This window comes from Gorilla gorilla, chromosome 11 (assembly GCF_029281585.2).
Source record: "Gorilla gorilla gorilla isolate KB3781 chromosome 11, NHGRI_mGorGor1-v2.1_pri, whole genome shotgun sequence".
In the NCBI taxonomy this organism is placed as follows: Eukaryota; Metazoa; Chordata; class Mammalia; order Primates; family Hominidae; genus Gorilla; species Gorilla gorilla.
In genome coordinates this window covers 40,722,090-40,748,972 of record NC_073235.2, presented here as the reverse complement: position 1 = coordinate 40,748,972, position 26,883 = coordinate 40,722,090, and the positions used below count along the sequence as shown (strand labels likewise).

General features: G+C 37.6%; 1 long non-coding RNA gene across 1 annotated transcript in view; it reads left to right on the top strand.

Moving 5' to 3' along the window:
* LOC129532063 (uncharacterized) overlaps nt 1-26,883 on the top strand; it is a 431,493-nt gene that overhangs the window by 286,092 nt on the left and 118,518 nt on the right. Inside the window, exon 5 of the long non-coding RNA XR_010129563.1 lies at nt 2,920-3,060. This is a non-coding gene — a long non-coding RNA (uncharacterized lncRNA). The remainder of the gene's footprint in view (nt 1-2,919; nt 3,061-26,883) is intronic.

Genomic DNA, 26,883 nt, shown 5'->3' with positions numbered 1-26,883 from the left:
GGTCTCTGGGCTGCCTGCATAAAGGTCTCTCCCTGGCTTGGGATTACAGAAGGAAATAACCATCTAGGGCTCTGTTTGATACCTAAAAGGTTGTCCAGCTACATATCCAAATTGGTTTGAAGGACTCTGCTTAACTGATAAATTCAGTTTTGATATGGATTGAATCCACATGTGTAGAGGTAGCTAACTCTTTAATGTATTTTTTTTTAAAAACCTGATTGAAGAGTTTACACGTTAAAAAAAAATAAAAAAAGAAACTTTTCCCAGTTCAATTTAAGGAATATTATTATATAGTAATATGCATGACATTTTCAAACAACTGGCTATTTTATGATTAATTGCTAATATTTCAGACAGGCACTATATTTCCTATCTACTTATTTTGCCAACATTTGATTATAGTAAGGCAATTTATAGACAGGTTACCTTGCTATTTTTAATGAACTGGATGTGCTCTCTAATGGAATTGCTAAATTGGTGTTAAATTGTAGCTTAGAGTCTTATTATTGTGAGATTCTATCTTCTTTTCATTGGTTTTCTTCATCACTGAGAAGAGACTTGAATTGGCTTCAGTTAGAATAGTGAAGAATAATTGTTAGTTTTTATAGGAATAACCCTATATCATTGACATAGTTTAATTTTTATCAGATATTTAGTCTATGGAGAATATAAAGAATCCTTTACTCTTTGTTTTTATTATCCAATCTAAATTATTCTTATATTTTGAATTATATTTATAGCCCTTATCACAAACGCCTTATCTTTTAGTTGCAGAATTTAGTTTCAAACTCAACATGAATATCTATCACATTTTAAAATTTCATTACATCATGTAAGTCTCCTCTGGGCCCTCAATTTCTTGGTGAGAAATTCAACCTCAGTTGAGTTTGGCATATTCTACCTCACTTCAGTGGGATAGAAGCGATCTTCATGCAGTCTACCCAGAGATAAAAGGAGGAATCTCTTCTACAGTGTACTTGTGTGGGAAAGGTATTCCTTAACTCAGAAAACTTACCTTATCATTGGCATAATTAAAAATTAGGTTGTTTTACACTACAGAAAATCAGGAAGTAGCCAGGTTTTTAGATCATGGTGGAGGCATTCGCACCACCAGCTCTCTTTATTACCTGTGGATCCACTGCTATTAACATGGATCCTTCATCATCCACTGTTTGTGCTATTTGGAGCAGACCTAGGGAAACTCCTGAGTAGTTCCAGTCTCTAACCACATACTCATTCCAGGAGCCTTCAGTCACTAATCTTAAGGCCTTTGTGCTCACTGACAGTCTCTACAGGCATGTTGAAGAAATCACCCACCTAGGGGATCCTCCAGTTATAGAAACTATTCAAATATGGTTCTGTTTTTTTTGTTTTTGTTTTTTTGTTTTTCACGCTTAGGGACCTTTAATGCATATAGCCCCCACCCCCCAACACCTTCTGACTCCTTTTACTCAAAGCTTTTGGCTCCACCCCATCCACCTTTGAGATAACTCAGACCAATTCTTCTCTGAACAGACATGAACTTTAGAAAGCTGTTTATTTCTCCCACGATCATGAGGATTAAGGATAGCATAAATAGTGCCCTCTCTTTCCCCCTGTATGGGTAGGGAAAGCTATTTTTAAAACAACTTTCCTTTTCACAGGTTTTATGTGTGTTTCAATAATTCATCCTGTTACATTTTTGTGTATGTTTCGATGCCTCATTTGCTCATTCATGCATGCAAATCAGCCATTATGTCAGGTCCAGTGCTGTGCTTACTTCACGCTTTTACTAGATTTTAAATTTCTAAAAAACAAAGGTCACATCTGATACATCAGTGTGTCTGTCCCCAAAGCCAGGACAGGGCCTCATACTTTCCATACTCATGAAACACTAATTGAATTAATTAATCAATTGTGTGCAAAAACCACATCTTCTTTCTTCTAGCCATTAGTTTGACCCTACAGTCTTGAATGGGGGCCTAGACTCAATGTAACCAGGACGTGCATGGAATGCAAAGAATGCCTGCAGAGAATGGCTATGTAGGCCAGTGTGGTGTGAGTGTGTGAATATATGTGTGTCCCAAGTGTGTAAGTATATAAATGAAAATGCAAAAATCATCACACATATTTAAAGAATATTACATGAACTTCTAGGGTCTCCATGTCCCTTCTATCTTCCATTCACCTGAATTTAATTGAGTTACTCAAGTGTTAAATACATGAGTTAGATGAGAAAAACTTAGCCCAAAAGTCATAGTATCCTAGGCAAGTGTGTAATCACTGTTCCAGATTGGAAATGGGGAGCTGGGAACTGGTTTGAGTCACTGTGTTAAATTTAGCCTAAAGCTACCTCCTTACATATTGTAAGTTTAGCATAAACGTTTCTCCATGCATCATGAAATGTAATCTAAGTGGATGTGTAGATAGACTGTAACCAACTTTTGTGCCAGTCATCAAGTTTTGATCAATCAACGGCAGTCAACTGTTCAAATCCTGTTCAAATAAGGCAAACACCAAACTGTCACCAATCCAGTCATTTCTGTACCTCACTTCTGCTTCCTGTATGTCACTTTTTTTTTTTACCATCCATAAATCGTCCACCATGCAGTAGCACTGGAGTCTCTGAACCTATTCAGGTTCGGGATCTGACTGATTTGCAAATTGTTCTTTGCTTAATTAAACTCTGTTCAGTTTAATTTGTCTAAGGTTTTTCATTTAACAACTGCCTATTCCCAAATTCAGGTGTAAGGACTCTCCTCCCCAACAACCAATTAAAGGCCCTTGGCCATACATTTGCTTTCTTGTGCTCACTGCTCGAATGGAATATTGTGTTTGTGTAGATGTGTATATGAGTGTTGGAGGGAGGCAGTCTACAAGAAGTCAGATGGAACTCTTAGAGCCTTGGGTACTAATTGCCACAAATTTTGGTCATTACAGTCACCACCTGTCTTGAGTGGCTACCTGGGGTTAAGAAAAAAGCTCTGCCCTGAACGCCAATGGGAAGGACAGCTGTTGCAGCTCCTGAGTGCAGGCCAAGGAAGGCATTCACCTTCATGAAAACCAGGACTACCGTGCATGGTAAGTCAGCTTCCATTGGCTGAAAGAACACCTCCTGCATTGCGCTTTAATTGAGTTGTTTCTCATTCTTGTCTTCATGGCCCTCATGCACAGACCCTCTTTCAAGGAGCTAGCCAAACCACTCATTTATCTTTTCTTTCACATTCCTACTGACATTTCCCATTCATCACACGAAATGCATTCATCTCTCCCTCTTCGTGTTACTCACCCACCAAGCTCTACCTCAACTTTAAATCTCAGGTCTGAGAATCATACTCCTTTTAACTAGCATATTCTTTTGAAAGCAAAAACAGGGAAGACTAAGCTGTATTCTTTTTCTTTCTCCTTTTAGCCACCTGCAGGAAAGGAGAAAAACTAACTTGAGTCAACGTCTTAAAAATATAGCCTTGTCGGCCGGGCGTGGTGGCTCATACCTGTAATCCCAGTGCTTTGGGAGGCCGAGGCGGGCAGATCATGAGGTCAGGAGATCAAGACCATCCTGCCCAACATGGTGAAACCCTGTGTCTATTAAAAATACAAAAATTAGCCAGGCGTGGTGGTGGACACCTGTAGTCCCAGCTACTTGGGAGGCTGAGGCGGGAGAATCACTTGAACCCAGGAGGTGGAGGTTGCAGTGAGCTGAGATTGCACCACTGCACTCCAGCCTGAGCAATAAGAGCAAAATCTCTGTCTAATATATATATATATATATATATATATATATATATATATATATACACACACAACCTTGTCAAAGAACATTAAGTATAATTTTTGCCATGGTTCACATTTCTCTTTAGTAATTACACACTTCTCATTGGACAAATTACATGACATGTGGAAGTACACAGTGATTTCCAGGAAGCCCAAAGTCCCCACTCCCCTCACTCTCCTCCAGATATTTATGTGATCAGAAAGAAGTATTCACAGTCCCGTTGGAAGTCATCAAATGCTGGCAGGGCAGAAATAAATTGAAGATCATTACAGGTGTCCACACTATAATTCCACTGCAATCCAACTATATTCCTCTTCTTATGCCCTCATCCAGTGGAATAAAGGGGGTCTGTCACCTGAGCCAGCAGCATTCCAAAGCCATGGAGATGGCCCCCCAGAGAAGCACAGTCAAGTCCATGCATGTGCTTGTGGTGCTAGAAACTGCTTTTTGATGTAGAGAGAAGTGATTAATTGCACTGTAACTACTAAAGTGCAAGTAACATAAGTTAAGTCTAATAAAAGAAAGCAACTTTGGAACGTACCTTTATAGACAGAGAGTTTTTTATTTTGAGGAAAAGATAGATGACCCTTTGTGAGAAGGTAGATTCAGGCAGAAACCAATCAGAATCATGGACAATTATTTTTCTGAATAACGCCAAGGAAAAGCAGGTACTCGTTGGTAGCTCCTTTTACTATTTTTCTTCATGTTTTTTCTCTTCTAGCTACCTCTCCTTCCTTCTTTTTTTTCTGTTTTCACTTCTTTCTTTTGTTCTATTATATCCAAATCTTGTCCCCCTTTAGCTTTTATGTTTTCCTCCTCTCCCTATTGTGCCTCTGCCTCTCCTTCTGCTGCCAACACTTAGCCTAATCACATGTCACTGGGATTCAATTCCAGTGGCTACTTGTCAGAGTATACCTCTAATGTACCCATACCCTTGATAACTTACTTCTGCCCATATATACCTCTAACCTTTTAAATCACAGTCCTGGAATCAATGATTTGTTCTATGAAATGATTGGAAACCTTTTAGATGCCAAAGAATGTATCTATTTCTAGAATGTCAAGATGTGCTTTCCAGCGAATGTGACTCATTTTCATCTGTTGTGTCACTACATTACGGAATTTTAAAATACATTTTAGCACTCATTTCTATGAGAAGAGCAGGGGATCCTCAGGACATGTTCAATGCAGTCACCTGGAAACACCACATTTTATTAATAGCAGGACTTTGTGATTCTCTATGGATGTTAAATCAGATTCATTTGTCTGTCCCACAGCCAATCAGGTGGCCAATGGCTGAGGCAACACTCATTATTTGATTTGCATATCAAATATGCATGAGGACAGGCTGAGAACAGAGTACACTTCCACCCATCTGGACACATTTCACAAGTGTCTCTCAGCCACTCGCAGTCACCAGGCAAACAATAATGTGCTCCTAGTTTGTGTCCCGTGGCTATTGTGGGGCAGACAGGTTATTGTCATCACCTTCAGAATCTTATAAACTGTAAAGACTGAAAAGATCCCTAGAAAAGAGAGAAACACACAGAAATGTTACAGTAAGCATAGCTCAAGGGTGTGATAGGAGATGGATGCTGATAGCCTAGTCTGTGTCCAGATATGGAGAGATTTCTCCAGAACCTGCCATTTATCTTTTTTGTAGACAGGGGCTATGTTGGTTAGTCTGTTCATTATAAATTATTAATAAGTGCATTTTGAAATAATAAATGGATTTTACATTTTGTAAAAGATAATCTCTTACACTTATGTCATTTGTTATACAATTTATTTGACTCTCACAATTTCTGAGTTAAGTAGGGAAGCTATTATTGTTCTCATTCCATAAATGAGAAACTATAATTGATTGATTTTTCCCAGTACAAAGTTTTATATGTTAGAAAACCAAATCAAAATCTAGACTTTTGGACGGAAAAATTGAGTGTTTCTCCATGATGAACATCCTCTTTAGGAAACTGAGGCTACATGCACACATATAACATGAGCATAAGAGTTTGCACAATGAGATTTAGTTACATTTAAATTCTTTAAAATGTTAGTATTTAATAACAGAAAGCAAGATAATATACAGGAGTTACTGTAAAACATTTGAGGTACTTCATTCACTAAATATAAAGACACAAAAAATATATAAGCTTAATCTTCCCAAGCTCAACTTTGGCCCATTCACTTGCCAGGAAATGAAAAAGTCTATATATAAATATGTATAAATATGAATTATAGATCTTAATAATCAATGTAAACAAAAACTTTACCTAAATACTTCTGAAAGCAGAGATTACTGACTCTGTTAATTTAACATCAACTTTACATAGGCTCTTTGGCTAAATTTCAAATTTTAAACTCCCTACATTTAAAAAATGCCTTGTTGTGATCAATGACATCCAACTATCATGAATATGATGAAGATTCTTTGTTTCATTTTTCCTTCTAAGAATCAGGTTTTAAAAAATTTTGTGACCTTTCTATACTTTAATTTATACATATTAACAGCTTTTAAAGTCAGATTTTGTTTGTTTTATAACCCATAAATGGAAACACGCTTTTATTTATGCAATTTACTGTTCTTCACTTTTATTGTTGTTGCATATGTTAATGTTTTGGCTTCAGAAATGAAATATCATGTAGGTAAGCATTTAACTTTCTTCTGTAATTTACCTTCAATACAGAGAATAATTGAGCAGTTTTCATTGAGTAAGGATTATAGATAAAGAGAAATGATTTTTCTTTTGGATGTGCAGAAGTTATGGTGTGATTAATTGCATCATAAGCATAATGTAATTTATTCTGAAGTATTGGACAGGATATGAGCTCTTAAACGATGACCTCAGTGAACTGTATTTTAGAGGTTTATGTTGTTGTTTCTGCCTGTGGTAAAGATTCAATTGTAAGGCTCACATAGCTTACTTTATAGTCACTGCCGGTAGACAATTAAAGTAGAATCCATTTATTTTGCATGAATAATGATTTCTATCTGAATAAATGAATGACTACATTTCTGATAGATGAATTCATGTGTTCGCTAAATAAATTCAATCTATGTGGATCAGGCAGTTAAGAACTCTGTTGCATTAAAAAATCTTTTGAGTTTGGATTTGTTTTCTGTTTTAATCTTTCAGAGGTAGAGATGAAATTGAATTTGTATTTTCTAATCTGGTCTTTATATTCCAGAGCCAAATATGAGACTATGTACTCTGGAGCTTATATGATTTTTTTTTCCTGTGCTTATGAGCAAATAGCAAAGTACATTAAGCAATGTCATAGTCTTCTTATAACCCAACTAACAATCTAAGAGAAGGGTTGCAGATTTAGCATTCACTTTTTTTCTTTGGAGGGTAATTTCTGAATTTTAGTAATCTGGCACAGAAAAGGTTATGAAGTTATAGAATTATTTTACATTCCAGGTTAACAGTCCATTTTTATGTGGTAGAAGTATGTGCAAGGAACTATATATTGAGAACTTAAATTTGATGTATTGTTCTGGAAAGAGCAATGGAATACTAGTAGTCTGGAGACCTGAATCTAGCCTGGGCCTTCTTACAAGGGCTAGAATCTTAATTTTTAGGGTGCAAGTTCTTCATTTTAAAAGTGATAATTTTCTCTATACTGTGCAACTCAGGGAAAGGTTATGTGAATAAGATTAGCTTATAAATATGAGTTTTCAAAAGATTTTAACATATGCTATTGATACAGGATATATGACTTTATAAATTTGGATCATTGTGAAAATAAGATGGTTTTTCTTATGCTAGTGGCTGAAATAATGATCTACCATCAACTGTTTAATAGTTATTAAGTGTCTTGTTAGGGTGATTCAAATAGCTACAAGATACAGTGGCTTCTCTCTAAAAAGTACAGTATTTTGAAGAGATTAGGCTTAAACACCTGCAAAGTTATGTAACAATACAAGACAAGATTAAGTACCAAATGAAACAGTAAATACGTCGAGTTCAGAATAGAGAGGCATCATGGGTGCTGGAGTGATCTACAGTAGATTGGGGAGAAAACCAGATTCCTGCTATGCAGAAAAGTGAAGCTAAAATGAATAAATAGATAGAGAAATGAGCATGAGAGATAAGAAAATGAAGTATAGGCAATGAAAGATCAACAAGTTTGCCTAGGTAAAACATTTTATGGATAGAAGATGAATTCATTCTTGATGGCGGGGCAGTCACTATGCACCTCCCACACTCCTTTCTGTCATACCTATCTGAGATAGCAACAATAAAACATTTGGAGTCCTAATGGAATTCCCCCATGACCACTAGACCCACCCTCCTCATCAGTCTAACTCTCAGCCTTTGTCTGAGAGTCTTGTGGTCTGCCTGCTTGACTGATGAGCAGAAATGTCCTCTGATTGAGGAAGGTGAGCAGAGTCCTTGCTCAAATGCTGCAGAGAGTGGATGAGAAAGAGAGGAGCCATATGTTTCAACAAAACTCCAGTTGATTTTACAGCAATTTGGAGCAAGAAAAGAACAGGCATGGTGAGAACTCAGGAATTAGAGCCTGAAGGGGTGGGCGTAGCTTCCCAGTTATAGTGATTTACAATGCAGCAAATTCTTCCAATATCTATGTCCCCCATTTACATTATTTTGAATAATAAAATATGAATTTTGAGTTAGAAGGAATTTTGGCAAAAACATCTACTTCACTCATTCTCCCATTTATTTGTATATTCTACATTTATTTATTTAGTGCCTCATTGTTTTTAAGCATCTCAAAGATGAATTAGATATGGACTTGTGTCTCCTGGATTTTACACTGTAGTGGGGTGGTGGAAATTCCATTACATTTATATACATAAACATGCAAATATAAAACAAGGATGAACAATGTTTTAAGTACAATGGTGAAGCCATATAGTCATTATGTGAGGCCTAGAAAGTGGCATATAATATTTTCTGGGTTGAAAGTAAGGAGGCTTTTTGTAGGAAGTACTACCTGAGGTGAGGCTTTAAAAAATAGAAGTTGGACTGCACATGGTGGTGCATGCCTGTAATCCCAGCACTTTAGGAGGCTGAGGCAGGCAGGTCACAAGGTCAGGAGATCGAGACCATCCTGGCCAACATGGTGAAACTCCGTCTCTACTAAAATATAAAATATTAACCGGGCATAGTGGCATGCACCTGTATTCCCAGCTACTGGGGAGGCTGAGGTAGGGGAATCGCTTGAACCTGGGAGGTGGAGGTTGCCGTGAGCCAAGATCATACCACTGCACTCTAGCCTGGTGATAGACTGAGACTCCATCTCAAAAAAAAAAGAAGTCAACAGTAAATATGTGAAAATGGGGAGAGGCTAAGGAGTATCGTACAAAGAGAACACATGTATGAAGTTATGATGATACCATGACGCCTGCTCATTTATTTTTCAGAGTATAAAACTTAAGCCCAGAAGTTATAACTTGTCAAGGCTATAGCCATATTGGTGACACAATCTAGTTCAGAAACTTGTACAGGTTGAGCATCTCTAATCTGAAAGTATGAAATCTGAAATGCTTCAAAATCCAAAATTTTTTGAGCACTGACATGATGCCCCAAGTGGGAAATTCCACACCTGGCTTCATGTGATGGGTTGCAGTTAAAACACCTCACAACTTTGTTTCAAGCACAAAATTATTTAAAAATCCTATAAATTGCCTTCAGGCTATGTGTATGAGATGCATATGAAACATAAATGAACTTCATATTTAGACTTGGGTCCCATTCTTAAGATAGCTTATTATGTACAGGTGATATGAGTTGGCTGTGTCCCCACCCAAATCTCAACTTGAATAGTAACTCCCACCATTCCCACATGTTGTGGGAGGAACTTGGTGGAAGGTGATTGAATTATGGGGGCGAGTCTTTCTAGTGCTGTTCTTGTGATAGTAAATGACTCTCACGAGATCTGATGGTTTTAACACGGGGAGTTTTCCTGCACTAGCTCTCTTCTCTTGTCTGCCGCCATGTGAAATATGCCTTTCATCTTCTGTCATGATTGTGAGGCCTCCACAGCCATGTGGAACTGTAAGTCCAATAAACCTCTTTCTTGTGTAAATTGCCCAATGTCGGGTATGTCTTTATCAGCAGTGTGAAAATGAACTAATACAGTAAATTGGTACTGAGACGGGGGTGCTGCTGAAAAGATGCTAAAAAATGTGGAAGCAACTTTGGAACTGGGTAACAGGCAGAGGTTGGAACAGTTTGGAGGGCTCAGAAGAAGATAGGAAAATGTGGGAAAGTTTGGAACTTCCTAGAGACTTGTTGAATGGCTTTGTTCAAAAGGCTGACAGTGATATGGACAATAAAGTTCAGGCTGAGGTGGTCTCAGATGGAGATGAAGAGCTTGTTGGGAACTGGAACAAAGGTGACTCTTGTTACATTTTAGCAAAGAGACTGGTGGCATTTTGCCCCTTCCCTAGAGATTTGTGGAACTATGAACTTGAGAGAAATGGTGTAGGGTATCTGGCAGAAGGAATTTCTGAGGACAAAGCATTCAAGAGGTGAATTGGGTGCTGTTTAAAGGCATTCAGTATTAAAAGAGAAACAGAACATAACAGGTTGGAAAATTTGCAGCCTGACAATGTAATAGAAAAGAAAATCCCATTTTCTGAGAAGAAATTCAAGCTGAATGCAGAAATTTGCATAAGTAACAAGAAGCTGAATGTTAATCCCCAAGTCAATGGGGAAAGTGTCTCCAGGGCATGTCAGAGACCTTTGCAGCCTTCCCATCACAGGCCCAGAGCCCTCAGAGGAAAAAATAGTTTCTGGGCCCAGGGTCCCTCTGCTGTGTGCAGTCTGGAGTCTTTGTGCCCTGCCTTCCAGCCACTCCAGCCATGACTATAAGGGGCAAGTTAAGTGTAGGCTGTTGCTTCACAGGGTGGAAGCCCCAAGCCTTGGCAGCTTCCACATGGTGTTGAGCCTGTGGGAGCACAGAAGTCAAGAATTGAGATTTGGGAACCTCTGCCTAGATTTCAGAGGATATATGGAAATGCCTGGATGCCTAGGCAGAAGTTTGCTGCAGGGGTGAGGCCCTCATGGAGAACCTCTGCTAGGGCAGTGTGGAAGGGAAAAGTGGGGTTGAAGCTCCCACACAGAGTCCCTACCAGGGCATCACCTAGTGGACCTGTGAGAAGAGGGCCACCATCCTCTAGACCCTCGAATGGTAGATCCACCGACAGCTTGCACTGTGTGCCTGGAAAAGCTGCAGACACTCAATGCCAGCCCATGAAAGCAGTGAGGAGGGGGACTATACCCTGCAGAGCCACAGGGGCGGAGCTGCCCAAGGCCATGGGAACCCACCTCTTGCATGAGGGGGACCTAGATATGAGACATGGAGTCAAAGGAGATCATTTTGGAGTTTTAAGATTTGACTGCCATGCTGGATTTCAGACTTTCCTGGGGCCTGTAGCCCCTTTGTTTTGGCCAATTTCTACAATTTGGAATGGATGTATTTACCCAACGCCCTTTCCTCCATTGTATCTAGGAAGTAACTAACTTGCTTTTGATTTTACAGACTTGTAGGTGGAAGGGACTTGCCTTGTCTCAGATGAGACACTGCGGGGACTGTGGCCTTTTGAGTTAATGCTGAAGTGAATTAAGACTTTGGGGGACTGTTGGGAGGCATGACTGGTTTTGAAATGTGAGGACGTAAGATTTGGGAGGGGCCAGGGGCAGAATGATATGGATTGGCTCTGTCCCCACCCAAATCTCATCTTGAATTATAACTCCCACAATTCCCATGTATTGTGGGAGGTACCCGGTGGGAGATGATTGAATTATGGTGGTGGGTCTTTCCTGCGCTGTTCTCATGATAGTGAATGAGTCTCTAGATCTGATGGTTTTAAAAAGAGGAGTTTTTGTGCACAAGTTCTCTTCCCTTGTCAGCCACCATGTGAGACGTGCATTTTACCTTCTGCCATGATTATGAGACCTCTCCAGCCATGCGGAACTGTTAAGTCCAGTAAAGCTCTTTCTTTCGTAAATTGCTCAGTCTTGGGTATGTCTTTATCAGTAGCATGAAAACAGACTAATACAATAGGCAAATGGTCTAACTTTTGTCTAACTTTTTTTTTTTTTTTTTTTGAGACAGAGTCTTGCTCTGTCACCCAGGCTGGAGTGCAGTGGCACGATCTTGGCTCACTGCAAGCTCCGCCTCCCGGGTTCACACCATTCTCCTGCCTCAGCCTCCCGAGTAGCTGGGACTACAGGCACCCACCACCACGCCCGGCTAATTTTTTGTGTTTTTAGTAGAAACGAGGTTTCACCATGTTAGCCAGGATGGTCTCGATCTCCTGACCTCGTGATCCACCTGCCTCGGCCTCCCAAAGTGCTGGGATTACAAAAGTGGAAATCTGACTTCTGGTCTCAAGCATTATGAACAAGGGAAGTATTCCTAATTCTGGTTAAGCATACATTCCACACATGCATGTCTCGGGATTAAGGGGCTCTTTTCCACCATACCCCTGGCAAAGACAAATATATGATAACAAAGGAGAGTCATAATATTGATATGGATTGAGTACTTAGTTTTCAGGCAGAGGAAAAAGTCCTAGATGAAGTCCTAAATGAATGGAATCTAGGACAGGTGAGTAGGAAAGAAGAAAATACTATAAAGAGTGTTAGCTATTATTTTATTTGAAAGAAAGAGTATGTGATAAGGAAGAGTTGAGACTAACCCCTGGTATTAAACAAAAATGTGGCCACTTGGGTGATTTTCAAGGTGCTAAAGGTTTTAGGCCATTATTATATGTGTGTGTATGGGGTATAGTTTACAAAATAAGGATATGTATAATTGAACTATACCCCATTACACAAATATTAGTCATTGGGGTAAATGCAAGAATAATTCCTGTTAGCATGAATCTGTTTATGCTATGCCTCTTCAGATTTACCTTCTACCATAAAATGCAAAAGGCTAGACATTTTTAGGGTAGAATATGGTGAAGATTTTATGTATGTGCATCTGATAATGATATGAGTTGTAATTAAATACCTTAAACAATCGGCCCAGTAATATAGGAGTCTGATGCTTCTCAGATTGTTAAAAAAATACTCAGTCCTGACGTGGAAGGAATACAAGTCCTGACATGGAAAGAATACAAGTTTGATAACCATTACACTGGGGAACAGAGCAGTTTTTAAGTTATCAGGAATAGTTATTTCCTTTTAGTTCACTAGTCAGAGATTCCTTCTACCTGTCTCATACTAGATGTTAACTATTACGGGATATAATTTTTCAATGTCTGGCAATTGTGTTGATTTCAAATACTGAAGCCTTTTGGTTGAAAACTCCTTACATTAATAAGAAAGCTACTATTTATTAACATTTTTTTTCCTGTAGAGATGGGGTCTTGCTCTGCAGCTCAGGCTGGAATGCAGTGGCATGATCACGTTTCACTGCAGCCTCGACCTCCCAGGCTCAAGCAATCCTCCCTCCTCAGCCTCCTGAGTAGCTGGGACTATAAGGATGAGCCACTGTGCCCAGTTAATTTTTAAATTTTTTTTTTTTTTTTTTTTTTTAGAGTCAGGGTGACCAATTCTTATATAATGTAAGTAGTACTAGTTGCTTTACATTTATCAAGAACATTTTCAAAATGACCTATGTGATAATTTTAGGGTTCCAGTTCCCTTCACCTTTCACGTACATAAATGGATTGCAGTTTGAAGCAAGGCATGACAATATGACTTGCTTTGTCCAACAAAACATGAGAAGAGATGACTCTCAAGTGAACCGAGGCAAAATTGATTTGTGAAGATAGAAAAAAAAAATGGGATTAAACATGCTTCAGCCATTACAGCCAGATCTTGCCTTACTGTTTTAGCCACTCTGTCTCTGATGTTGTCTCACCTAAAGCTGACTCTTAGTGGGAATGCATTGGCTTTCTACTATAAAGAGAATGATGAAATTAGACTTAGAAGTTTAATTCAAAAGAACATTTAGCAGTTATAGAGTGAACTACTACTACTTCTAATAGAGAATAAAGTACATATTTACTGATGAATCTTTTTTAACTTTACTTTAACTTTACTTTTTGAGATAGACTTGGGCTACCTGTTATGTTCAAGAGTCTCATTACCAAAATAAATAATAAAATAATAATCCTATTAAATTTCCAATTATTCAAAATCCAGGAGACAAAATGGGTTCTTTCTTCTTGTCGAGAGATTCATAAGTGATGTAATGTACCAGGAATTTCACACTTGGCCTTAGGATGAGGAAAGTGGTTCAGTGTTTGTAGCAAGTGCAGTTAACAGTGCTAGTGAGTGATGGCTGTGCTTAGGCAGACTGCTGATGCAGGAATACAAAACTGCAGAGATATCAAGCAGTCTGATTTAGGGCTTAGAGACAGTGGGAAGTGGTGAGATTGATAGCGCAGAAAGGAATCTTTTGGTAGAGGTCCACAGCCCGCATCAGAGCTTTTGGGATTGATAGCATACCATGCTATCAATCTCAGCAGTGTAAATGGGACTACTATTCTCTATGAAAAATGGGTCATATTAAATACTCTGACATTGACTAGATTGAGAACTGCAGAATGACTAAGGAAGAATACATGTTTGCAGGGATAATGCTGTACTATTTTGTTTTATAGTTTGTTGAAGAAGGGGATTGAAACCCAATACTACTCCACACGTATCCTAAAGATGCAGTCACGTTGTTTGTATTGTATTTTAGAATTGAAATTGAAATAGAGGAGAGCATAACATAGCAGTGATTGAGAACTTGTGGCCTTGAAAAGACGGTAATGGTGGAATTATAATCATTAAGTAATAATTTAATACAGTCGAAGCAAATGAACATATGGTTGTCTGTATTGTTAAAGAATAAAAATTGAGACTCAATTTGTGGCATGAAAGATTTAAAAGAATGAGTGTAAATAAAAATCAAATGGTGTTTAAAAATTTGATGATATTTCACTCGTATATCCAAGGTCTAATTCTCATGCCTAATATGCTACCTGCTGTCATGTGACATACTTTTTGGTGCACAAAAAATAAATATTCCTGTAAAGGAATCTGTTGAAGTAAATAACTAAGCTAGGATTTGGAAAAATTGCATTTTCATTCAAAATGAGGTTTTCTCTGTCTCCTATTTTTTCTCATTTTATTTAAAATTACTTTAAAGTTTACATTTCTTGATTCAGAAGACGTTAAATCTGAAAAGGACTTTAAATTTCTTGTAGTCCAGTACTTCAATTTTTAATAAATAAAACCAATTCTAGATACATCAACTTGGTGTATAGTAAGTGAGAAAGAACGTAGGGTAATTTAAACCCAAGCTTTCCTGAGAAAAATGCTATAAATAAAGCATTTCTTGAAATGAAGGCAATTTGGCTCCAGTAAGATCTGGTATAGAACCAGCTCAAATACAGAAGTTATTTGAGTCAAGTTTTAGTCATTGCCACCCACAATAAATTAATTACTTCCCTGTAGGTAGTATTGCACTATATCATATAAGGTATAACACAAATTAAAACAAAAACCCCATATGGGATATTGTGGTCATCATGATATCTTACGTAGTATCTTTCATTTCACATATTGTGCCACTGGTGAAGTCATTTGAAGAAGATAGGTCTCATGTTATTATCCCCATCTTCTATGTTAGTATGGTGCAAATTTCTCCTCATTTCTTTCTGAAAAGAATGAGAAAAAACACATGCTATCATTGCATATTTTAAAGATAATATTTAAAATTTTCATTTCTGAATTTAAATAATACATTTTGGGGGACTATTATGTATAATAAAATAACATTTAAAAACAAAAATTTTACTTTAAGACTCTTATTTTTATTTTTACTTTATTTGCTTATGTATTTAATGAAGCCTCAGTTTAAATTTTTCTTTTTCAGATTATATTTTAGGGTCAGGGTGTGCAGATTTGTTACAAAGGTAGATTGCATGATTCTGAGGTTTGGAATAGGATTGCACTAGTCATCCAGGTAGTGAGTATAGTACCTACTGGGTAGTTTTTCAACCTTTGCCTCCTCCCCTCCCGCTCCCATCTTGTGTTGTTTAGTGTGTATTGTTCCCATCTTTGTGTCCATGTATACCCAATGTTTAGCTTCCACTTATAACTGAGAACATGCAATGCTTGGCTTTCTGTTTCTTCATTAGTTTGCTTAAGATATTGGCCTTCAGGTGCATCTATGTTGCTGTAATGGACATGATTATATTCTTTCCTATGGCTGTGTAGTATTCCATGGTACATATGTATCACATTTTCTTTATCTAATCCACCATTTATGGGCACCTGGTTTGATTCCATGTCTTTGCTATTGTGAATACTACTGCAATGAACATAAACATGCAAGTAAGACTCTTATTTTAAAAGTGTGTAAATACGATAGTGATTTGATATCCAAATCGTCTGTTGAAACAGAGAAACTCTCTTATAACAGAAGAAATACATATAAATATATGTGTATATATATAAATATATATGTATATATGTATGTATATAAATATATATGTATATATATGTATGTATATATATTTATTATACTTTAAGTTCTGGGATACATGTGCAGAATGTGCAGAATGTGCAGGTTTGTTACATAGGTATACATGTGCCATGGTGGTTTGCTGCACCCAACAACCTGTCATCTACATTAGGTATTTCTCCTAATGCTATCCCTCCCCTAACTCCCACCCCCTGACAGGCCCCTGTGTGTGATGTTCCCCTCCCTGTGCCCATATATTCTAATTGTTCAACTCCCACTTATGAGTGAGAACATGCGGTGTTTGGTTTTCTGTTCCTGTGTTAGTTAGTCTGCTGAGAATGATGGTTTCCAGCTTTATCCATGTCCCTGCAAAGGACATGAAGTCATTCTTTTTAATGGCTGCATAGTATTCCATGGTGTATATGTGCCACATTTTCTTTATCCAGTATATCATTGATGGGCATTTGGGTTGGTTCCAAATCTTTGCTATTGTGTCAATTTATATTTTTAATCAACTTTCCTTACATAATTTTATATGAATGCACTATATTTTATACTTGAAAGTTGTTTATTGATTATTATAATTCTCTGAGATTAAGAAAATTTAGAGTTATTACAATTTAAGACAATTTCCTGGGTGTTTTGGATTAAGTGTCTAAAATTTGGATTGAATTACCATAACAATTGTAACAGATATATAGTTGATCAAAATAACAAGTATATTTATGATTTTATAAATAATTATTTAGCAAGGCCAGGTGCAGTGGCTTACGCCTGTAATCTCAGCACTTTGGGAGGCTGAGGTGGGTGGATAACCTGAGGTCAGGAGTTCGAGACCAGCATGGTCAAAATGGTGAAACCCCATCTCTACTAAAAATAAATTATCCAGGAGTGGTGGCGCACACCTGTAATCCCAGCTATTTGGGAGGCTGAGGGAGGAGAATCGCTTGAACTTGGAAGGCAGAGGTTGCAGTGACTGAGATCACGCCATTGCACTCTAGCCTGGGTGACAGAGTGAGACTCCATCTCAAAAAAAAAGAAAAAGATTTATTTAGCATAACAAGTAAACTTTTATTAGAAGTGCATCTCAGTGTAAATGTGTGGTATTATTTTTAATTAATATATTCATCAATAAATATTACTTATTGCCAGAGTTGAATGGAATTCAATATTGGTTTTATTCCTATTTTTCGTTTTAATAGATGTAGGTGAGCTTCTATACAAATAAATAAATAAAACTTTTATACAAATAAATATAGAAGAATTGAAGTTTTATTATATCAATATATTTAAATTATTTAAAGTCATCTTGAGTTATATACCCAAAATGATACACTTATAATCAATAATTTTTAATGATATATTAGGTCTTACGTTCTTTAATTTTGTTAAATGTAAATAACCAGAAGCTAATTACCAACAGTTTTCAAAAGGTTTTGTTACCCATTCATTAAATTTATCAAATTCTTTAAATTCTGGGCATTGTAACAAAGAAAAAAGCTTTACAGGACACGCAAGTGACAATTAATTAAACTTTCTTTTTTTATGGAAAAACATTTTATTTGTGTGGCTACAATTCAGTGAAATTGATATAAATCCACCTCATAGATTGAATGTTGTTAATTTTGAGATTTTTTGCATTTGCTATGAAGATGTATGTCTTGTGATGAATTTTGGTTCTGACAGTTTTTTTTTAGTACCTTAAAAAAAATCAGAGAACAATATTGGAGAAGGTTTGTTCTTAACCTATACAGAGGAAGACATTCTGCTTTAAAGAGTACAGGTTATTTATTTTGTGGAAATTACAAGCCAAAAGAAAAGGATGGTATTTGGCCACTAGTGACTGCAAGCTTGTAAATGAAGCAAGAATGGTGTTGGTTGAGTGCATTTTTTAGCGTGGAATTCACAATGTGACTCCGTTAATTTAATCTAAACCAAATAAGTACATGGTGGAGATGAATGCATGAACAGAAAAGTGGGTGGTGCAGGAGAGAAAACAGAAGACTTGTCCCTAAGTTCAAACAAAACATGAATATGTAATATTCAATTATTTTGCGGGAGGTGGTGGGGGGGAACTATAAAAAATTCTTCTCCAAGTCTGAGTATTTATTCAGGAAAATACAAATCATTTACTTTGATATGGGTTCCTTTTATTCAGAGATATAATGTTCATCTAGTATAGTTAAACAAACTTTTAACCTCTTCCCTGAAATAATGCTAAATTAAGTCATAGATAAATTATATGGGCAGAAATGTTCACTAAACTGATTTGTATTGTTAAGAATGAGAAAAATGAAGAGAGTACTCATTTCTCATTTTGTAGCATATTGGTAATTTTTAACTATGCTACTTACGAATCTGAATATTCCAATTCTAAATATGGATGGATAGATCAATCGATCAATAGCTAGATGGCTAGCTAGATTGATAGATGGATAAATGAATTGTGGACTCTTCTTGGATAAAGCACAGTGCTGCTCCCTTTAGTGCTGCTTACCTGAGCATCCTGTGCTTTGTTCTCCTGAGATCCTCCTTCAGGTGTGATGCATTATTTGACAATAGATAAGGGAGGAGGTGAGGTAGTTAAAAGAAGAGCATCATCATTCCCAACATCTACGCACCCTACCCCAAGCCCTACTCTATGTATACCTGAATTCAAAATATGCCAACATAGGCTAATGTTTCTAATGCCATGTTTGCCTCTGAATGAAATATTTAAAATGAGAAAGGATGGAAGATAGGAAGTCTGTTTTTGGTTGGTGGTACTGTAGAGAAGTATTTCATGTTGAAACTTTGGTGAGTTCAGATATATTTTTAATCCTTAGGGCAATGAAGCAGACCGAGATTGGGGATTGGTGAGATCTCTACTTTTTCTTTCAAAATGGGAAAAGAGTAATTGTAGAAGTGGAAATGGAAAGAAAATTCACATAATGACTTGACAGCAGACCCCTTCCCAGGCAGATCAACCTCAGAAACCAACATATATGGAAGCTAAGAATCAGACATTGGTTTGCTTAAAACTATCCACACTCAAGTGGCTCCTGGAATATTTTCATGTATCAAAACAGACAAAGACTACTGTTTTAGATAAAGAGATTAAGGGCAAAAAAGTTAAAGGACTTATCCAAATTTCTATAGTTACTTATAGAGTAAGGACTACAATCAAGGCTAAAACATCTTAATTAAGGGACCTTGGAATTTATAAATTACACATCCCCCTATGCAATCTCTTTTTACATATGAGAGAATCAACTTAATGAGCTACTCGGGAAGCTGAGGTGGGAGAATCACTTGAACCTGAGAGGTGGAGGTTGCAGTAAGCTGAGATTGAGTCACTGCACTCCAGCCTGGGTGACAGAGTGAGACCCTGTCTCAAAAGAGAAATCAAAATGGGTTAATTTTGGAAAAGCTTAGGGCTAGTGATTATTGTAAAGGTGATTGTGTTTTATCACTAATATTTATTATACAGGTGAAATAATATTTGTAAATTATTGTATAGTCTGAAATGAAACAGTACATGTAACAATTTGTCTATAAGAAAACTCTAAGCTCTTCACATTTTGTTGCTCAAGAATTTTTTTTTTTTTTTTTTTTTTTTGAGACAGAATCTTGCTCTGTTGCTCAGGCTGGAGTACAGTGGCATGGTCTCGACTCACTGCAGCCTCCGCCTCCAGAGTTCAAGTGATTCTCCTGCCTCAGCCTCCTGAGTAGCTGGGATTACAGGTGCCTGCCATCACGCTGGGCTAATTTTTTGTATATTTAGTAGAGACATGGTTTCATCATGTTGGCCAGGCTGGTCTCAAACTCCTGATCTCCTGATCCTCCCGCCATGGCCGCCCAAAGCGTGGGGATTACAGGTGTGAGCCACTGCGTCTGGCTGCTTGAGAATTTTATATTACAATTGTCTGAAATAAGTGCACTAGGTATATGAGCTTTCAAAAATTTTCCCTAGAGAGATTTCTATAGGATAGGCCACAATTTCATCTAGATAGTGTATTAACTTTAATAAGGAAGTAGAAATTGTGTATATATACGGACTTGGACTCTCAAAATATGAAGCTATTGAATTAATTGGGTTGACAGTGAAAAGAGAATTTAAATTGATACTCCTGAAAATTATTTGAAATGTTTCCTCTTGAAGTTAGCAAGCTATGTCCATGAAAAGCACATTAAAAATTTAGCTGTAACTTGTCTTAATGGCAGTTTTGAAAACATTAGAAAAGAAACAGATGTGCATATAGTATTATGTGCTTCCCCAAATAAACAATGAAGTTGCTATTGAGGGGATTTAAGTTGAGGTCATCAAAAGTAAATTCAATTTCACCCAGGTAAATCAACAATAATGAGCACTAGGATAAATACCTAAAATAAAAGCTAAATGAATAAAGAAAGTTATTCCAGAGACAATCAATACAATTTGAAAATTATTATGTTTTGGAAAGTCTGAGGTCTTTATTCAAATTGCAATGGTAATTTTAAAAAATAAAAAATCTTAAGCAAGAAACTATATTCTATGGTTCCAGATGAGGGGCATTTTTGCTTCTCATTTCGTATTTTGACATTTGACAATCTATACTGGCTACAGGTTAAATAATAAAATTGCTTTGAAGATATGTCAATTATCAAATACAGGTATAAATTTCAAGGAGATGAATATGAAATAAGGATTAATTTTTTTTTGAGACGGAGTTTTGCTCTTATGCCCAGGCTGGAGTGCAGTGGCACGATCTCGGCTCACTGCAAGCTCCGCCTCCAGGGTTTAAGCCATTCTCCTGCCTCAGCCTCCCGAGTAGCTGGGATTACAGGTGCCTGCCACCACGCCCGGCTAATTTCTTTGTAATTTTGGTAGAGACAGGTTTCGCCATGTTGGCCAGGCTAGTCTTGAACTCCTGACCTCAGGTGATCCGCTCATCTTGGCCCCCCAAAGTGCTGGGATTATAGGCGTGAGCCACCATGCCCAGGTTAATTTTTCTTAATAGAAAACAGGTGTGATGACTGAAGCCCAAATTATCATCATTATGTGCTGTGTATGTGTGTGCATGTGTGTGTGTGTTCGGGTTAGATGAAAAATGTGATGAATTCTAATTCAAGCTGATATCTTAGGTCGCACAATAAGATTATAATGTAAAAATTATCAGTAAATTGAGAGTTAAAAATAGCTATTAAAGATATACACAGAACTATATACAATTTTACATTTTGTTTTGAATACACATCTAAGTGGGGGAATGGGTAGTTTGGTATGTGATCATACAGCCGGATAACACCTCCAGGAAGATCATATCCATAACCACCTAAGATTATTCATCACTTCATTACCTCTCAAAATAACCTGGTGTTTTTGACTCCATTCAGAAACATCTAGGTAGATACCTAGTAGTAAAGCTTTAAATGTATCCACTACTCTTCATGTTTTGGAGCAGAGAGAATGCAAATTATTTGACCTTCAGAAACTTTTAATCAAGTCCAAACAGCTGTTTTTAAAATTAAATGATCGTCAGACTTGGAAAAAAAATATTGTCATGCATCCCTATGGACTGAATTTCTATCCATGAAGCCATGGGTAAGAATAAACGGGTCTAGATACAGGAAGCGTAAACCGAGAAGTCCTTTGAGGATTATTTTCAGGGAACATTTTTAGATGTGATCTAGAAGATGGAGTGCACAGTGACATCTTCAAATTTGCTGATGACACTGGTTTTTCCTGATAGTGAAATGCCAGGATGACATGAATAAATTGCAGGAACATCTTGAGAGACTGTGGGAGTAAGCTGAAAAATAGTAACTGAGCTTCAGTTTCAGAAAGTATAAGGCAGTGTGTTAGATTTGGGGTAAATAATGGAAACTTTACGTATTGGGTGAGTCATTCATTCTTTATGTAAAAATTTATTGAGCACCTACTATGCCCACAGCACTGTGTTGGGCACTGGGTACGGTAAGACACATAGCACATGGTTGTGATAGAGGCAGGAGACACCAAAATGCCTAGGCAGATAAGGAAGGGTCCCTGGAGAACCTCTGACCCATCCAGGTCATTGTGCACGGGAGGCTTGTTTAAACATGGCCACAGTGAAAAATTCCATTCCTTAACACGTGTACAGTAAGGAAAATAAATCAATGTGGAATGCAGACTAAGGGCCCACATGGCGCACTGGAAGGATGGGATGGAGCCACCAGGAATTCACACCTTATGCTGAGGAGGAGCCTCGCCTCTGTGTGGTGGTCTGGTATTCAGTTTGTGAGGTGGAAACCTGCGTGCAAGACCCCTGATTTTGTGGAGAGCTTTCCTTTCGCTTAATAAATTCTGCCTTCCTTACCTTTCAATGTGTCCATGTGCCTAATATTTTCTGGTCATGAGACAAGAACCCAGATTTAGCTGAACTAAGGAGCAAAAAACCTGCATAAGTTGCTGCCCTACTAGGGGGAGACAGAGCCATTTACCTTGCAATATCACCTGACAAGTGTTTTCAGGAACAATTATCAAGAGCTCTGGGAACACAGAAAACGGAGCCTGAGGGAACAAAGTTCAGCTTCTCCAAGTAGGTGACATTTGAGCTACAACTTAAAGGCCAGGAGAGGAAGAGGCAGTTTCCCATGAAGGGGGAAAGCCAGGAAATGCAATGCTAGGTTTAGTCTGTTCAGGCTTATTTTTTAATCTTTATTCTTTTTCCTAAGTAAAATGCTGTCCAGAAACCTAACTTGTAAGACAGATTAAAGCAGACCTTTTTTGCCTGTGTTTGCTCCATAATACCTTTTCCCCTGCTTAACATCTCCCATAGGCACTGCTGCAGAACATGAGGACTTTAGGAACCCCCTTGAAGACAACTAATGTGGCCTTCCTCTAATTTCATAGATGAGGAAAAATGGGGCCCATATATTTTCATTACTAGTTCAAGGTCTCAAAGGAAGCCAGAAAGATAATTGTATTTTGATTTATAACCTGATAGGTAAATATTTAGAGAACTTATTGGAGAATAATTTTCTTGATAAAAATTAGCTGAATTTGTTACAATAACTCAAGTGGTAAACAAAGCAGTGGAATATTGTCAAGGGGTATGTTAGAAAAAAGAGAAAACCTCCCCACCTTACCTGCCTTTTAACCATGGTGTTCCTGCAGTGGGACTGTGCATGTGGTTTCCACCGCTCAATAAAAGCATAATGCAGCTGGAGACTATGGAAAGAAGAGCCTGAAAAATGGGCAAGGGAGTTTGGAGGTTCTTCTCAGTACCAAGATTAGTCCAGTTGGGATGCACAGAGTTAAGCCCATCCAGCACTGGAGATCAGGTGTTGGCAGGATCAGCCCACGCTGGATGATCCCCCTAAGGCAAGGAGGGGAAGGGAATAGTTTAGGTGGCAAAGCTAGATCTGGATTCAAAAGGAAAACCACGGAGACCATCCAATAAAATCAAAGATGAAACTGAAGGATCTATTTATGGAGAATGGAAAGCTGATGCCAGAAGACAGGCCAAATATAAGAACCATCAAATCAGAGCTGAGCATGGAAATAAAGATGCCAGAACACAAAAGTAAATTTCAGAGCCAAAACTCGGTGTAATAAACAAGTTTATTAGGAATGGACTGAATGTTAGACCAGGTCTCTGGAATAAAATCAAAAGACACACAAAAATGCACAAGTCCTTGTGTCTCAGTGTGTTGGGCTGAAGAGGAACCTCTTGAGATGCTGATATGAAGCTTTTCTGCTTTGTTTGTTTTAAAGATATCTTACCTCCTTTGTTGTGTGAACTATAGGCTTTCTTGCTTCCATATGGAAACACCCTAAAATCTTTAAGTCACATGCATGAACAACAGTGTAGTTAAAAGAACATTTTAGGCTTTGAAGCCAGAGGGAGACATAAGTACATTCTCAGCTCTGCCACTTACCACCTACTTAAGCAAGCTATATAAGGTTTTTCACATTAAATGGGAATTACAATGCATACCTGCCATAGTGGTTGTGAGTATTTGATGGGAAATGCACAAAATACACTTAGCATGCTCCCTGACACATAGTGGGTGGTTAATAAGTGGTAGCTGTGAGAACATCAATGATAATGATGGACATGAAATTGGCGAAGGCTTTTTTATCTAAGCATCATCATAATAATAAATGTCATGAATGAAGTAAGCAAGTTTATGTTTATGAAATCCTGGAATAGTTGACGCATGGATTACCTTGTAAATGGGTACATTTAGGTAAAGCAAAAATGAGAATACTGAATACAATGAGTAATAAACAAAATTCAGCTAAATTTACAGTGATTTTGCTTTTAAAAAATGATAAGTATATTTATGTTATTGGACTATAATTAAACAAGATGAAATGGCTGGGAAATAGACCTTAGAAATAATAGAGGTCTGGCAATAAATCAAACACAACTAAATAAAAAATATCACATTGTCAAAAATATTTTGCAAACAACACTGAGTTAAACAAATCAGTCAGGTCTCTTTCAAGTATGTTTTTAGGAATCATGTCTCTCTAAGCTAAGAGTTATAGTATATATTATTTCTCAAATAACAATGTCTTCAGGACTCCTTTTTTTAAAAAAGGAAATATCAAAAAGGCTAGTTCTTCATGGCATACACTTTGGAAAACATAATAATGGCCAAATGAAACTCATCTTGGAAGTAAATAGATTACACCTAAACTCTAGGTTTACCTACACTCAGTTCAGTTCACCTTTCTACCAAAATATTACTATTTCCTCTGACTTTGTGGATGTAATACCATAGAGAGCAACCATTTAACCCGCAAGACACTATCTGCTACTTTTCTCAGACAGGTCTCGCTGGGGGTGGTAATTGTTTTTGTTTTTACAGCACCAGATGAATTTGTTGTGTGTTTTTTTTTAACTTTTCATCTAATTTTATTATTTTCATGGGTACTAAGCTCATGTTTCTTTCCCAAAGCCCTCAGAGGCTATGACTCAAGTGCTACGTTAATTTTAAAATGTAAAGGAATGAAACATCTGTTATCATGACAGGCCCTCAGGACTTTCATTTTTGAATGAGAAGGGTGAGAAATAGATTTAGAAGTGAGGGAAGATAAAAAGACCCAGGTGATATTCATTTAACACCATCCCCAAATACTGGGAAAAACATCTCGGATGTGAGTCAAGCTCACAGAAATATCTTGTCCCTTTCTGTGTGTTATAAAGCCACCCATGGCTCATCTGTGATTCACCTTAATTCTTCAAGGCTACATAATCTGAACCAAGTGCAATCTTAACTTCTGGGGCTATATATTGGCGCCAAGTGGAAGATGATCATGATACTTTGTACTGGGAAGTTAATTTTTTTAAATAAGTTTAAGATCTAGGTCATCATTGTTGGGTTCCCTCCCAAAACTTAGGCTGGAGAACAATGAAACAGAAGTTTGGAGCCAGCAGGAGGTAGAGAGAGAAGCCAGGGCTCTAGTGTGGATGTGGAGTCAGTTTTCTGAATAGAAGTCTACAACAGGGCAAGTCAGAGTGCCCAAAGGAGAAATCTTCTCAAGACGGCACTAGGAATGGAACAGAAGTCCACATGAAATATCACTGGAGGGAAAACAGGGGTTAATGAGAGGTTTCAAAATGGAACTGGTGCTTACCATCTGGGAAATGTTCAAGAGACCCAAATATAACCAACGAATACTTTTCAGAAGATGAGGTAGCCTTAGACAGCCATGAAGAAGTATCCAGTGAAAGAAAAATAAATAAAAAATAAAAAAAAGAAAACAAAACAAAAATAAAAACAATGAAAAAGAGGCATCCAGTGAAGGCGATTGCCTCACTGAGAAAATGATCACCTTTTATGTTGTCAACACTTTAAAACTTAACGGAAATGTTCATTTGACCTGAGTAGATAATCCTGGAAAGAGAGTAAAAGATGCAGACTAGTTTTGAAAGGAGTCTGCCATCATGATTGTCAGCATCTTCCCTTCATTTATTGAACACCTATTATGTGTTCTCTGAAAAACACTTTCCATACTGTACATTTAATCTAAATAACAAGACTTTAATTAAAAGTTCCATGAAGAAACAATGTCTTACAGAGGTGAAAGAACTTGTTTAGGTCATACAACAAGATTTTATAAATGCAGGCTAATACCTGTCTGTCTCTTTATGGTGCCCTGAATTCTTTCCATTATATTAAAAAGAACTTCTCCCCATCTTCCTCTCCCTGCACCCATTTTGAACATTACTACTCAATAATTTCCACTGAGCATAGTTTCAGAATCCTTTTCAGCATATTATAGAACACCACTACCAACTGATCAATGAATATTTCTGGAGAAAACGATTTCCCCAACAATCCTCCCCTTGCTCTACACTATTTTTATTTAATTTATTTATTTATTTTTGAGACAGAGTCTCGCTGTCGCCAGGCTGGAGTGCAGTGGCACCCAATCTGGGCTCACTACAAGCTCCGCCTCCTGGGTTCAAGTGATTCTTCTGCCTCAGACTCCCGAGTAGCTGGGACTACAGGATCCCGCCACCACACCCAGCTAATTTTTTGCATTTTTAGTACAGATGGGGTTTCACCATGTTGGCGAGGATGGTCTAGATCTCTTGACCTCATGAGCCGCCCACTTCAGCCTCCCAAAGTGCTGAATTAAAGGCGTGAGCCACTGCACCCAGCCTGCTCTACACTATTCTTGTTTCCTCTGTTATGTGGCAACTGGGTGTAGCCAGAGTAGGCTAGCA